We start from the raw sequence: 15,388 nt of genomic DNA, 5'->3' as shown, positions 1-15,388 counted from the left end.
TTTAGATTATAATAAACACAGCAATCACCACATCTGCATGCTGAAACAAAATGTCATATTTTTCATGTGAATCAAGGCATTTATTCAGTAATTGTGTTTCCATTGTACAGAAATATTTTCATCTAAAAAAACATTCTGACTCAACTGACTGCACATATAGCTTTAGGTTTTGATGTAAATATCAGAATGTATGTAAAATTGCTTATTTTTTATGCAATATCCTTAAAGCTCAAACATACAGTAGGTGGATGAAAACAGTTATTGTACCCCAATTCAAAATAATTAGGTAAAATATTACCCAGCACAAATTCCCCCCTTTTCCTGCCTTTTTCCTAATGCTTCTTTAATTTTAAACTGCAATAACTTTCCATATAAATCTCACTGTATATCAAATAAATGCAGCATTAATCAGTATAAAACATTTAATGACCCAAAGTTTCTGAACAGTAGCATAAGCTATAACATTATAGCAAATAAGGCCTTACACTACCTGACAAATGTTTTGTCTTCAATTCCAGTTGTAAGAGCAACAAATATTAACTTGACTTCTAGTCGGTCATTTGGAAAAGCGGCAGAAGGTAGATTATTTTTCATGAATCATCTGTTGAACTGCATCCCAATCATCACAAATACTGCAGAAGTATACTGCATCCCACATGGACCCAAGATTCTTACAGAAATCAGTCAAGTTTGGTGAAGGAAAAATCATGGTTTGGGGTTACATTCAGTATGGCAGCATGCTAGAGATCTACAGAGTGGATGGCAACATCAACTGCCTGAGGTATCAAGACATTTGTGCTGCCCATTCCATTACAAACCACAGGAGAGGGCAAATTCTTCAGCAGCGCTCCTCATACTTCAGCCTCTACATCAAAGTTCCTGAAAGCACAGAAGGTCAAAGTGCTCCACGATTGGACAGCTTAGTGACCAGACATGAACATTTTTGAGCATGTCTGGGTTAAGATCGAGGCATTGAATCCAAAGAATTACTCTGGGAGTCCTGCAAGAACGCTTTCTTTGTCAATAAGTTATTAGAGTCATTTCAGAGATGTATGTATGCAGTCCTCCAAGCTCCTTAGAGTCATACATAATTTAAATTATTTTCCCACGGCACCATGACTTTATATTCTTATTGTACAGTATTTCTGTTAACCGACAAGACTTTTGTCTAAGCAAAGTCAGACCTCACTGTCCTAATTAAATGACTAAAAATCAAGGCATAATCATATTTCATTTTGGTAAAACAAGCATAATCTAGAGGCCTTTGTCTTTCATATAAACCACTTCTGATACCAAATGATTAACTGGAAGTCAAGTTATTATTTGTTGTTCCTTAAACGTGGATAAGCAACAAGACTTTTGTCAGTAGTGAAGATCTTTAAACACTCTTTAGCCTTAAGTTAAACAAGTTTTAAACAAATAGTATCACTAAAGCAGCATATTCAAATGTGCGTGTACAGCAAAGCACAGTTTTTTCAGCTCTCTGCAGCTTTTTTGCAGGTGTCTACTTGACCACACGATCAGCAGGACGTTTGGAAGAGTTTCCGCTAGATGCCGGGTTCCTTAAAACCACATTGATTGTCCAGCCGTTGCTCAAAGGTTTGGAAAAATCTGTATTAAGACAAGGAGACATTAATAAAGTGAGATAATTGTAAGAAGAGCTAAATATAAGATTGTACCATACCTTGGTGTTTGGATTTGGTCACCCAGACAGTCAGTTGTCTTTGCTTTGGTTCCATTAAGTTATCAGAAAGATTTTCGACAGCCTTCATTTTGTCTGTCGGACAGATGCCTGCAAACAGAAACAGAATCATAATACAGAGAGAAATACACAGAATCTGAAGAAAAACTAGATAAACTGAGTCTGACCTCTGAGTAAATCCTCTTAGGCATGCATTTCATTAAAAAAAAGAGTGAATTGCAGAAATAAAAAAGAAAATCAAAACGTGTAATCCCTGCTGAAATGGCAATTTATTCAGGATTAAGAGTTTTTAATAAAACATACAGCTTTGGAGATATAAAATGTGGAGACTTTTTAGTTCTTCTGGCTTTATTTGGGTTTGAGTAAAATGCTAATATTTGTCAATGTATGTATACATTTTTTTTGTAAATAAAATAAACATATTGTCCATTAGATCATATTTTTTTTCTTTCAAACCAGACTGTTGGCCAGATCATAATTAACAGAAGTTTTTATTTGATGTTATTGATAATCAGGTAAATGGCGTAGTCTAAAGATTAAACATAAACATATAACAATGGCACCTTTTTGTTAATTTTTGCACGCATAAATTATATTTTTTATATTTATTTTTACATTGGGAAAAATCGCATCCGTAGTTTACAGAATAAAACTAAATAATTCTGTTTCACTCATATAAATCAAGAGAAATTGAGAATTTCTAAGTGGTCTATTAAAGGCACTGTGTGGTATTTTAACCACTAGAGGGTGCATATTCACAACAAACAAAGACATTGCTTTACTTCTGCAGAAATCATGTTGGATGGATGACCTAGAGTAGTCAAGACTTATTGTCATAGTAGTATAAAGCAGAGTCCAACTGAAAGCTGTCCAACTGAAAGACCGCTGCTGCAATTGTTGATGAGAGACGAGCACGACAAGCAGTGTTTTCCCCATATTACATGTGTTTTAAGGAACTGTTATAATGCTGCTCAGTGCAGATTAATAAAATGCACAACATATTAAAGCATCTTTGGGATTTTTGTTTTCTATAACCAAACTGAAAGTTGAGGATTTATGACCTCATTAGCATGGTGACAGAATATGGACCAATTACTAGATAAAATTGCTTATTTTTCGAGAGGGGTCGGGATGCAGACCTGGTGCAGTGCAATCTGAGCTGCATTCAATGCTTTTTAAAGGGCTCACCTAACCCCACCCCTAACCCTACCCATCACAGTGACCTCACTCGCTCCATTTGAGTGCATTGTGTCTGACATTGCATCGCTGAGTGATGCAATCTCAGCTTGCATCATAAAGGCATCATAAAGGATCATAAATCCAGATACTATTGGATTTTTCTGGATTTTAACATTCACCAAAATATTAGGGACAATATAAGTACTAAAGTCAGCAAAATATGTAACTTCTAGTGGTTTTTAGATGTTTTGAACAGAAACAATTGATAAGACTTTATTTTGGTCCCTATTTCAAATTTTGTTGACTAAAAGTTGAATTGCAACAACATGCCAATTATTTCTCTTTTGAGTATTAGTAGACTCTGCTTAATATGTGTTGATACTGCCCTTTCAACAGACATTAACTGACTATATGAAACTTTGCAAGTACATGTCAACTAACACTAACCCTAACCCCAACCTAACAGTCTACTTATAATCTATTGAAAACTAGTTGGAACAAATTCAACAAAATGCGTTAAAGTAAATAAAATGATACCAAAAAATCTTATATATTGTCCCTTTAACCTTTCCATTTAAACAATGAATTTAGGTCTATTTCTGTCAATTCTCAAAACGAGCAATGTTTTTATTTGTTTAACCGATTCGTCAATGTCTACGTCGTCTGATAAAGCTAAAATTGGAACAGTGTGTGCTGTAGATGCAGGTTCAAGTTCATTCATGAGAATGCTCAGCAAACAGCAGTCAGAATAACACGTGTTCAGCGGCTGGTTAAACAGCAGAGAGCTAAAAATAGAGCTGCACTTACTCCGATAAAACTCATTCCGAGCGAGCAGACACACGGGGGCATTCACAGTGGTCATGGTCAGCTTTTACGTGTAAATATGGCAGAACCGAATGCTTGGAAAGTGGAGTGTTCTTTGGAACCTGGAAGAAACATATAGCAAAGAATGAGCCGTTGAGGACACTGCTGAATGAGATTTATTTGTTTTATGGTTGGGGAATAAATATTCTCATCAGAGCGACATAAACATGGAACAAAATAATTTCTGGGAAAATACTGGTCAAAGTCTAAGCCTTTTTGGAAAACCAAAAACTGTTATCGTGGTTTAAATAAAGACAGGACTTATTGACTCCACATAAAATAAACATGTTGTTGTAGACAGGTGAATCATAGGTGTGTCAAAAGTCAAAGAAAAACCCTTTGTCCCAGTTTTACTCAAATTGTGAACTGAATTGTTTTATGTGGTTGTGGTTTTTAGGGTTGTGGTTATGTGGTTTTAGGGTTGTGGAAGCCACAATTTTAATGCCAAAGCACGACTTTTACACATACACCAGAGTATGCAGTGCCTAAAATTTGCAAACAGTACATGTTATGCATTTCTCTCCCTCTCATCCGTAATAATCATTATATACATCATTATAATAATGTATAAGTAAAGTTCCCAAAAGCGATTAACTGGTCCAGAATTTTTTCATAGTAAAAAAATGTATGAAACACTATTAAATATACACAAAGAAGTAAACTTTAAAAGGCTACATGCTCCTATACAGTATATGCATGAGTAATGTTTATTCATAAACTAATTTAGAGAAGATCATGTGCTTATAATTGATCTAAGCTGCTCCTGCATTAGCTAAAACATGATTCACCAATCAGATGATTCCAGTTATCTTCATCTTGAAGAATACCCCCTTCCACCCCTTCTCCTTCACCTTTCCCTTTATAGGATGGCACGGTGGCCCAGTGGTTAACACCGTTGCATCACAGCAAGGGTTTAAGCCTTAAACAAGCCAGTTGACATTTCTGTGTGGAGTTTACATGTTCTCCCCGGGGTCTTGTGGGTTTCCCTCGCATTCTCCAGTTTCCTCCCAGCCCAAAGACATGCATCTAAAGTAAATTGACACTATAGTCAAGCTCTTAACCAGCAGTATATCTCTATACAGCAATTCCTAATTTGTCATTAGTGCTAAGTAAGGGGGGGGTTCTCAAGACATATCTGAGCTCAAACTCCCCTCTCTTGCCCTGCTAACGGGAGGGAGCCCCAGGCTCGAGGATCTCATGAGCTTAGGGCTCTCTCCCAGGACAGCATGCCAAACTCACTTTAAAATAAATCATCAACTAAGTGTGAACTCTTTAATCTAGAATTTCAATGAAAAATGTAAGCATGCATTTGGGTTTTTCATATGTTTGCTTTTGATTAACCACAGACAGCCATTTCTGAAATATACTGTTTTTGAACAAATGTTTAAGTGATTGATTCAGTGACTCACTAGATTAATTCTTGGATGAACCAGTCATTTTACTCTTCAAATGAGTGATAATTTCTGTAAATAATATTGTTTCAGACGAATACTTCTGCATATTATATCACACCTTACTAGCAAGTGTTTTTGACAGACAAACAGTAAATATTTAATGGAAAATGTGTTTCCTGTCACTTTGTTTCACAAGCTTTTTTTTTTTTTCAATCGCTGAAATGACATTTACACAACATATAATGTTTTTAACAAAGCATGTGCAAATGAAGCAGGTGATTGGCTGGTTGTTGTGCATCAAGTTATAGTACCACAGGACAGTCATTTACATTTATTCCTTTAGCTGACTCTTTTATCCAAAGCAGCTTACAAATGAGAATAAAAGAAGCACTTTAAATCATCAGAGAGCAGCAATATATAATGCTATTGCAAGCAATGCTATATCTGTGTGAAGCACACTCAGATTTGTACACTAAGAATTGCACAGTTCGAAAAAGTGGGTCTTTGCCAACAATCGCATGGCAATTCCTAACTTTTTGATTTAGTGGCTAATTTGTAAGAATTTCTACATTCTCATTTGTACAAATTCGTACAATTTGCTTATCCTCCAATGATGGGTTTAAGGGCAGGGTTGGGTGCCTCCTTTTTAAAATCGTACATTTTCGTATGACTGAACTCATACAAATTTGTATAAGTCACCCACTAAACTGACAAAATGTAAAATATTTGTGTTTTCTTGTGAGATTAGGCTGGCTTTGTCCCACATCCCAAGAGAAGTATGCATTGTCTTGTATTAATATAATCCCTGAAATACCACAAAACAAAAATGTAGTATATAAAAGAGCTATTGGTATTTTTAAATATTCATTTGTGCTGACATCATGCTTTAAGATTAAAGAATAAAGATTCCCAGTGACCTAGTTGGGGACTATTTTCATGTGCTGCATAATATCATTGCGCCTGCTGCAGACATGAAGCAGCAACAAAATCCCTTGATTATTATGCCAGAATGAGAGTATAGTTGCTAGACATATTGACCTAGCAGCTTTTCATTTTCTGAGGGTCTTGACACACAATGTGTAACTACAGAGAGGTTAAGCTTTATAGGAAAATGATTAAAACCTCTCTTTTTTGAGTGAGATGCTAATGGTCCAATCCGATTCATAGATTTATGCTAAGCTAAGAGATAATTGCTTCTGTCAGACCAGGATATAAGCTGAATGGATTCAAAAATGATTACGCACAACTGTTTAACTCTAGGTGACTTCTCAGGCCCAATCCCAATTCTACCCCTAAGGCCTTTCCCTTTATCCAGGCCCTACCCCTCATTTTGCGCGTTCCCGTAAAGAGGGTTGGGGTGTCCCATTTCTCCTTAGCTTGAAGGCGTAGGGCAGGGGTACTCAACCATGTTCCTGGAGATCTACCTTCCTGCAGATTTCAGCTCCAACCCTAATCAAACACACCTGAACTAATTAATTAGGACCTGAACAGTTCTTGATAATTATAGGCAGGTGTGTTTGATCAGGGTTGGAGCTGAAATCTGCAGGAAGGTAGATCTCCAGGAACAGAGTTAAGCAGCTTTGCCCTAGGGTTAAGGGTAAGGGGTGAATACCCCATTCGAACCACACTCAAAACCAAGGGATTAGAAAATAAGAAAATTTCCCAGAATACACCAGCCACAACAGCAGGATCGCAGCACCCAGATGTAAGGAGATCCACAAATTAGTACTTTTTGTCATTATTATGAATTTTTTACCACAGACAAGCACGTTTTAATACATTCACTACCGCGTTCATGTTTTACCGTCATGCTTAAAGACCCAAACCCACCCCTACTAAATTTTCAATCTATAATCCATAAACATAACTCCTATATAGCAGTTCCCCAACATTCTGACTCTCTATGACACTGGAATACCCTGTCAGAAAAGTCTAGTGGCTGTTATTGGGCTTTTTACAGTGTCGGCTATAATGTTAAGATTGTTGTGGTGTGTTTACATAGATGAATATGGCCACGGTGTAAATGCACAGTATATTTACGATCTTATTGCCATATTAGATCGTTAGAATAACATAATAGTGATTTCCTAAAGATAAATACCAAAATATAGCACTACTGGAATAACTACAGCAGTCCCGATTGTTTTCAATTTCAAAGCCCTTCCCCATCACACTTGGTTTTGGGGGCCAAGGGGAAGGGGTACAAAAATAGAATTGGTATTGAGCCAAAATGAACCTATTTGTAAAAAAAAAATTAAGCATTTATTTCAAGGCAGGGTTTAGAAGGACAATAAACATTTTGAACAAACTGGTTGAAAGAATGATTCAGAGACTCAATTATCAAGTCATTTTAAACAAGTCTTTTACATAATTTCTGATGTATTGATGCAATTGAAAGTGAAAAATGGTTGTGATGTGATTGATTGTTGCTGGTGAAAGTTTACACAGGCTAATTTCTGTCATTTGTCATGATAATAGTTTGACAGCTCTTTGTCACTTCATCTACAGAGTGTTTTGTTGTATACAAGGAATGTCTTTCCGTCTCTAAAAATAAAATCACTACCTCTGCTCTAACAGTAAGTGAACACAGCATGCAGTCATAGCTAAGGGCTGCTAATTATGGGAATGAACTTTGCTCTATATAACCAGCCACAAGCGTATATCGTTTGATCTCATCCATAATGGTGGCCTTGTTTTGATTCAGAAGACAATGCTTTTCAACAGAATTGCAGTCTTCTGCTTGGTCTTTTTTTTTACTTTAACAGGCTTTTTGGCTAGGGCTCTGTTAAGAGCAAAACTAGTTCTGAGCACTAATCCTTCGACATCAAATTGATCTTGAGCACAAAAGCCTTTGTTTAAAGAAGGGTAATCCACCGTGACATAATGCCAGTGTGAGCAGAGTTTCATCAGAAGAGTCTGATAGTGTTAAAGAGTCAAACGGTGAGGGATTAAAGGAAAACTCAATGTTGTTTGATCTCATTTTAAGGATGGTGAAAGGTTAGTACATGCACAGAAATGACTGGGATTGAGCGTAGAATTTCACTCTACTAAAAAAGAGCTGCGTCAGCCCTCTGGGCATTTTACAAAGACAAAAAGAATTGATGTATGTGGTGGCAGAGAAAGAGAAGGAGAAACAAAGATGAAAACATATCTGGACAAATAAAACTACCAGTTAGTATCTGAAAACAACTCAACACAATTAAAAAGCCCTGGACCAAAGTATGCTTTCTCACAGAGCTGCTTGGTTAGTTATGTCAACATATAAGACATATCTAGGTCAGTGTATATATATACATGCATTCACACACACACACACACACGTGTGAGACGTCTGCTTTATGTTAAGCGTTTAGCATTCCTTCAAGTCTAAAAACAGTAACATTGCCGTTCATATATCTGGCATGTGAAAGTCCATGCATTATGTCTTGATGTTATCTTTGAGTGGACCTTGCCTTTGCTGTCTGTCATGTGTAAAAATCCTTAAAGTCCAGCGGCAGAATATATGTTCCAGAAAAAACTTTTTTGAGTCTCATGTAGAAGGGAAAGCCAGTGAAATGGCTGAGCATATCCAAACGCAGATGAGACGGACCATAGCTTTATATCGAACCCCTCCTTTGCTCCAGGCTAAAGGACTGACAAGCAATTCGCTAAGGAAGTAAAGGTCCCACCCTGAGAAACACCCCTTTGTTTTCGTGATCATTTGAATACGACATGGGAAATGAAGGAATATACAGGATTACACTCCGATACAATATTTTCCAGTTTCTGCAAATTCATCAATAGAAATGAACATGCTAAAATGGTTGTTTTAAACCAAAGTGGGGTACGATATAGAGCAAATCAATGGGTGTTTTTTTTATTTTTTATTCCTTTTTAAGAGTGTACTGGTTTTAAAAGGCACCTATTATGCAAAAACATATCTATGAAGCATATTTTGAACAGAAATGTGTACACTTATTGCTGCTTGTTCAAGCTACCTGTTGAAAATGAGCTGAAACAACACAATTCTTGTCATTTATTTGGCTAATGAATTTGTTTTATGTTCAGTCCACTTACATTTGTAAACCATTAAGTTAACTTAATTATTTTGTGTTGGGACAACATGAAGAAATTGTGTTGGTTCAACTACCTAATTAGGGGATTTCTAATTCCCAGCATGCTTTGTGTGGGATTGAATTAAGAGGTAAATGTTGACAATAAAAGTAATCTTAGGTGTTTAAAGTTAATAGAAAGACTTGTTAGAGTTTAATTTTAGGATAATTTTAGTTTTAAGATAATATTTAGCTTTTAAGAATTAGAAGAGTTTCATGTAATGCTTTAAGTTTTGAGATTATCACCTTGCAGAAGCCCCCATGCTTTAGGTGTTGGCAGCTTAACTAGTAAAAATGCAGTTTGTTGTTTTGCTCAGTGAGCAATAACTATCCTAAAATGAGTTCTGAGATCAGTCTCAATAAACTGTATGTGTAACTCATAAAATACGCTAAAAAGGCTCTTTTTTGATAACTTTGAATTAAACTTTAAAATTTACGACACATAATAGACATTCATTATATTATCAGACATTTGAGTTTAAGTTACATAAGAATAATTGGACCAATTAGTTGGTGTTTAACAAATTTATTGGATGGAAATCTTGTCCTCAATTACATTGACTTTATCCAGTGAGTTTTTTTTTTTTTTTTTTATGGTATAGTATGTACATAGCCATATCAGAGTGGTGTAAACACATCACCTGTTTTATTTCCTACAATAAGCCAGAATCCAAAACTCAGCGATTTTAAGGCCAGCCACATAGTGATGTAGCAGTGCAGTTATCCTTTCCCACCAATACTGATTGACAGACATGTATTATCATGCCTCAAGGCAGGATTTGCAAAGAAATTGGGATAAAAAAAGATAGATCTATGCAAACTGTCTAGCTTCACCACAAGAATAAGTGGAACACTGTATTAAAATTTTCAAATCATTCTCATGTAAATCAAGACAGTAAAATCGCTGTGTAATTTATTGCCACTCGAATCACCACAGTGAACTATAAATCAAGAGTTTAGATTCAAAAACCTTTAAGTGTCATCTAAAATTTTCTTTTACAATGAGATTTTTTTTCAGCCTCATATGTTTATGTTCAGTTGTTTCATGTTAAAGGGAATAAAAACAACCTATTCTTTACCATAAAAGTGAAATTACTGAACCCAGACACAGGAGCCTGAATAAAAGCTCATTTTCAGATGGCACTTTTGCATCTGAACTCCTAAAATGATTATGCTTTATAAACATACAGCAACAAAAGTCCCAGTTTGTGAACATTAACTCTTGTTTATTTTGTACACTAGCTTCAACAGATATCTATAAAGCATATACAGTATGTATGTTTATTCTGTGTAGGTATTCTGTCACATTTGGCACAAGTATGTGCACAACAGTGCATCATATTAAACATACATTTACATTTGAAGGCATCAGCGCAAAATGGCAAAAAATCCCTATTATTAAAATTAAAAAAATTACAATGTTCAACAGGGTGTAATAAATGATCTGAGAGGTAATTCAAACTGAAACTTACATCTTGTAAAAAATTGTCACAGTTGGAGCCCTTTAAACGGAATTTATTGGATAAAAGGTTGATTATTATTATTAACTATGATTTAAAAAAAAAAAATTAATCCCATCAGTCACAATTGAAACAGTATCAGTCTCACATGACCAGATCAGTTTGCAAACTTTCAGCTTGGACATCTAGAAGATTAAAGAGGCGGGAGTTTGTTAATGCATGTAGTATATACGTAGACATGGGACGATAACCGGTTTCAAGGTTTACCACGGTTTGGAAAATTCATAACTTTCTGTTATACCATTCCTAAGGTATAAATACACTTTTGTTTTTTACGACTAGCTATTTTAGTTTTGGGCTGCACGGTGGTGCAGTGGGTGGCACAGCAAGAAGGTCACTGGTTTGAGCCTCGGCTGGGTCTATTGGCGTTTCTTTGTGGAGTTTGCATGTTCTCCCTGTGCTTGCATGGGTTTCCTCCGGGTGCTCCGGTTTCCCCCACAAGTCCATGAACATGGTACAGGTGAATTGGGTAAGCTTAATTGTCCGTAGTGTCTGTGTGTGAATGAGTGTGCATGGATGTTTCCCGGTGATGGGTTGCAACTGGAAGGGCTACATAAAACATATGCTGGAGAAGTTGACGGTTCATTCCGCTGTGTCGACCCCGGATTAATAAAGGGACTAAGCCGCAAAGAAAATGAATGAATGAATAATTTCATTTTTTTTAGGGCAACAGTATCTCCAGCAAAACGACCCTCCAAATCAAAAGCTACTGGTCAGCCCACGATTCAGCAAGCATCTGAAAAACAAGTCACTTATACACCAACATCCAGCATGCTATAGACCTGACTAGTGGCTTAATTTATATACAAAGAAAAGAAAGATATCCAAAGATGCCTTCTCAAGTTGTAAACTAAAAATCTGTGTTTTTGAAACTCATAAAGATCAGAAGTCAATGATTTATTTTAATTATTTATTTTAATTATTTTAAAATAAGTTTAAAAATAAGTTTAAAAATAAAAAGGGCAAAAATATTTCAAGTGTTTTTTAAAATCAAAATATATTGTGTTCAAAAGGGGGAAAGGAGTTTTTTTACCCAGAAATTTAAAAAGGACTGATTTTAGAGCAGTAATCACAATAATTTTTTCCAAGCTTATCATACCGTCACAATCTTATACCCGCCCATGCCTAGTAGTATAATGTGTATTGAACTGAAATTAAGTAATGGACTAACTTTTATGTTAATCCATTAATGTATCTATAGATTCTTGCATTTCTACAATATTGTGCATGTTGCAGAGTCCAGCTCAGGTCTAGAGCAAACCCTGCAAGCCATCAATCAACTTTGACCTATATTCTCTGTGCTGGGAAGAAAAACAAAACTGCTTCAGGCATGCGTCATGTGTCAGGCCTGTGAATGAGTGATGTGATGAACAGGAGGAGCTATTGGGGTGAAGCATGCACATCTTCTGTCTAGCATTTTAAAGGTCATTCTGTCTAAAGGTGAAGGTTGAGCAGAGTAAAATGGGGTAAATGAGATATAGGCACAGAGTACTGAGTAAACAAAGCCTTTTTGTACATTTGCCCTATGAGATATGCTAAATTAGGTCAATTTCGGGTTTGAAATGTTTTCACAATAAGGATGTGGTGAAAGGACACCCCACAACTGCTTTACTATATCACTTTACTATATTTAAAGTGTGCTGTTATGGGATTAATATCACTTTACAAACTTATGAATTGAATCTGAAGTTATTTCACCCATAAAGATTTCAGCAAATGAATAATGTTAAGCATAAGGCTGAAATATACAGAGAATGTGTCCACTTGCCAAAAAATGTCCATTGGAAAAATGCATTATTTTGGCAGTATTTGTGTAAATGTGCTAATATTGGCTAATATTTAAGGGGTAGTACCTCATGCCATTTTAAACTTATGTGATACAAAAGAAAACAAGATATTATGAAGGTTGTTTGTAATCTGTGCTGCACTTTAAAGGCAAAGTGCTGTAACTACACACTAACTACTACAATAAAACTTGAAAAAAAAAAAAACTAACTTGTTTTACACAAGGGTGTTAAATGTTAATGGATTAGTTAGCCTGATAAAATTTATGTCATTATTTGCATGTTTTGCTGAAAAAAATAAAATGAAAAAGAATCTGGTCATTTATAATTATTTTGTAAACTCTAGAACCATTAGACTTGCAAAATCTTGGAGGGACTAATTAGTTTTTCTGAAACAGGACTAGGAGAAAGAACAAAGGACCCAAAGTCCACTCACTCCTTGAACTGCAGTATGGAAATGAAAAACAATTGCAAGAAATGTATTATGCAGTTTCCACTGAATGGCAGCTCAGTGATCAGCACTGTCACCTCAAAGCAAGAAGGCCCCTGGTTTGAGTACCGACTGGGCCAGACATTTGGAGTCTGCATGTTCTCCCAGTGTTGCTCCAGTTTCCCCCTCAGTCCAAAGACATGCGCTATAGCTAATTTAGTTAAAACAAATTGGCACTAGTGTATGAGTGCAAGAGTGTATGGGTGTTTCCCAGTAATGGATTGCGGCTGGAAGGGCATCTGCTGCGCAAAAAAAATATGCTGGAGTAGTTGGCAGTTCATTCCCTGATAAAACTAGAGAGTTGAGTTGATTTAAACCTATTGGTACCTGGTATTGGTAGATTCTTTTTTTACCCACATATACACATACAAAAGTACATTATAAAATATTACAATTTATTCAGAGGGAGAAAGCTATTCCTGTAACGTTTTGTCCTACTAAAAAGCATCTGAAACCTTCGACCAGAAGGGAGCAGGATAAACTCATCAGACAGAGGATAAGAGCTAAAGTTACTAATGTTCTGGGCAATCAGTAAAAGCTGCCTATTATACAGGGATTCAGTACTCAGCTGTGACACCAATCCACCCGCTGGACCACCTAATAACCTGGCTCAGTCTATTCCTGCTTTTAAAAGACAGACTTCCAAACCATGCCCCAAGAGCGAAGGATATAATAGACTCAATAAAAGCACAATAGAAAAGAGTAAGGATATTGGGAAACGTGTTAGTTTCCTGAAACAATAAAGGCACTGACGCCCCTTCTTGCACACAGCATCACAGTATGCCTCGAAGTTTAAAAAATGAACAATAATGGTATATTTGTAGTTCTCCACACATTCTAGTTTTTGACCCCTGATAATATTCACCTCAGTTGCAGTATGGTTCCTTCCAAAATCAATAATCAAGTCCTTAGTTTTTGTTGCAATAAGTTTTAGATTTGACTCCTCACACCACTGAACAAAATGAGCGACTATATGCTGAAGGAAAATTAATGAATGAGACGCCACTGAATGCAAACTTTTGCATTCCTGCAAGAAATCTCCCTTCCTAAATTATTAATGAAAACAATAAAGGTAGAAAAGATTGAAGTAGTTGTTGTTACATTGCAACTACTCTTTTAAGTACTGAGTAACAATAAATAACTACATGTACTTATATGGTTGGGTTTTAGAAAGGGTTAGGTTTAGGGTTAGTTACATGTGATTATGTCTAATTTTATTACTGTAGTAATGTGTAATGAAACATTTCCATGAATGTGTAACATCTAAAACTTTTGTCAAAGGCAAAACTTACCGTGAGCAAATGCAAATTCAAACACGATCATAAAAATTCAGGTTTTACTCACTAATTTGCTAAAACATACAATAAGCCAGCAGCTACAGAAGGTTTCATGCATTGCATATTAAATCCCATATTTATATTTTCTTCTTTGGAACTCACGTTCAACAGACTAAGAAGGTGGGTTAAAAATGAAGGGCTTCATTTAGACAGGTTTAAATGAACCTGAAGATGACATCAATGAAACATCAGTCACACTGACTGAACTTACAGCACTGTAAAAGTTTTGGCTTGGTGCCAGAGGTTAGTGGGTGCATGTCTATTTCCGGTTGACCTCAATTGACTGTATAATTATACCAAAATGGGATGCTGCCAACATGGTAGTGTTATTTATAAACCCTCTGGTTAGTTGGGAGGTATATATTGACATCAGAATTGCTGATCATCATTGTCATCATATCAGGAGTCGTGTGGTTAACAGTGTGGGCTTGATGGTATACACCAAGACACAGGCCGGATGACTTATTTTCTCCTATACACAACCAGAGAAGGTTATTGAAGTGCAAAACTGACAGTAGTGAAACATGTAAACAATAACAGCACAAAACATTGCATGAGTAATTCAACATGAATCATTAGTTCAAACTCATGTTGTTATTAATAATAAATTGCTTCACGCAAACAATGACTGCAAATAAGAGCAAAACTCTTGACTCTATGTTTTGCTAGTTTTGTTCAACTTACTGCTACACTGTGAACCATTACTATGCCATTAATTAATAAATAACTGAAATATCAGCTTTTTAAACTGTTTACTTTAAAATCCTATAAAATTTATAATTTTAAAAACTGCTAAACTGTAAACATATGAACTATTCAGGCCGAAAATTTCTGTTGATAACAGTTTCTGTATATTGTGATTTACGAGTGTTTACTGATTTTTATGGTTGTGAATTGCATTATGGGACCTTGATCTCTTCTTTGTCAACTTTTGATGTTGAATATTTAACTCTAGAGTTTAACAAAGTGACTTATAATAACATTTTTGTAGTTTCAAAACAATATAATGTAAATATTAAATAATATA

At 35.7% G+C, this 15,388-nt stretch overlaps 1 long non-coding RNA gene across 2 annotated transcripts; it reads right to left on the bottom strand.

Annotated features, from left to right (window-relative positions):
• Positions 1 to 1,136: 1,136 nt before the first annotated feature.
• LOC101885965 (uncharacterized) lies at positions 1,137 to 8,781 on the bottom strand. Of its 2 annotated transcripts, none has more exons than NR_170146.1 (4): positions 8,587 to 8,781; positions 3,689 to 3,807; positions 1,685 to 1,792; positions 1,137 to 1,611 (listed from the first exon to the last, which is right to left on the bottom strand). It is a non-coding gene; the product is annotated as an uncharacterized LOC101885965 (long non-coding RNA). The 2 variants fall into 2 exon arrangements; NR_170145.1 differs by having other exon boundaries at positions 8,592 to 8,781.
• Positions 8,782 to 15,388: the final 6,607 nt, after the last annotated feature.

Source organism: Danio rerio, chromosome 23, assembly GCF_052040795.2.
Source record: "Danio rerio strain M-AB ecotype USA chromosome 23, GRCz13ab, whole genome shotgun sequence".
In the NCBI taxonomy this organism is placed as follows: Eukaryota; Metazoa; Chordata; class Actinopteri; order Cypriniformes; family Danionidae; genus Danio; species Danio rerio.
Note: the sequence above shows the minus strand (reverse complement) of the source record. Positions and strands in the feature narration are given on the sequence as shown.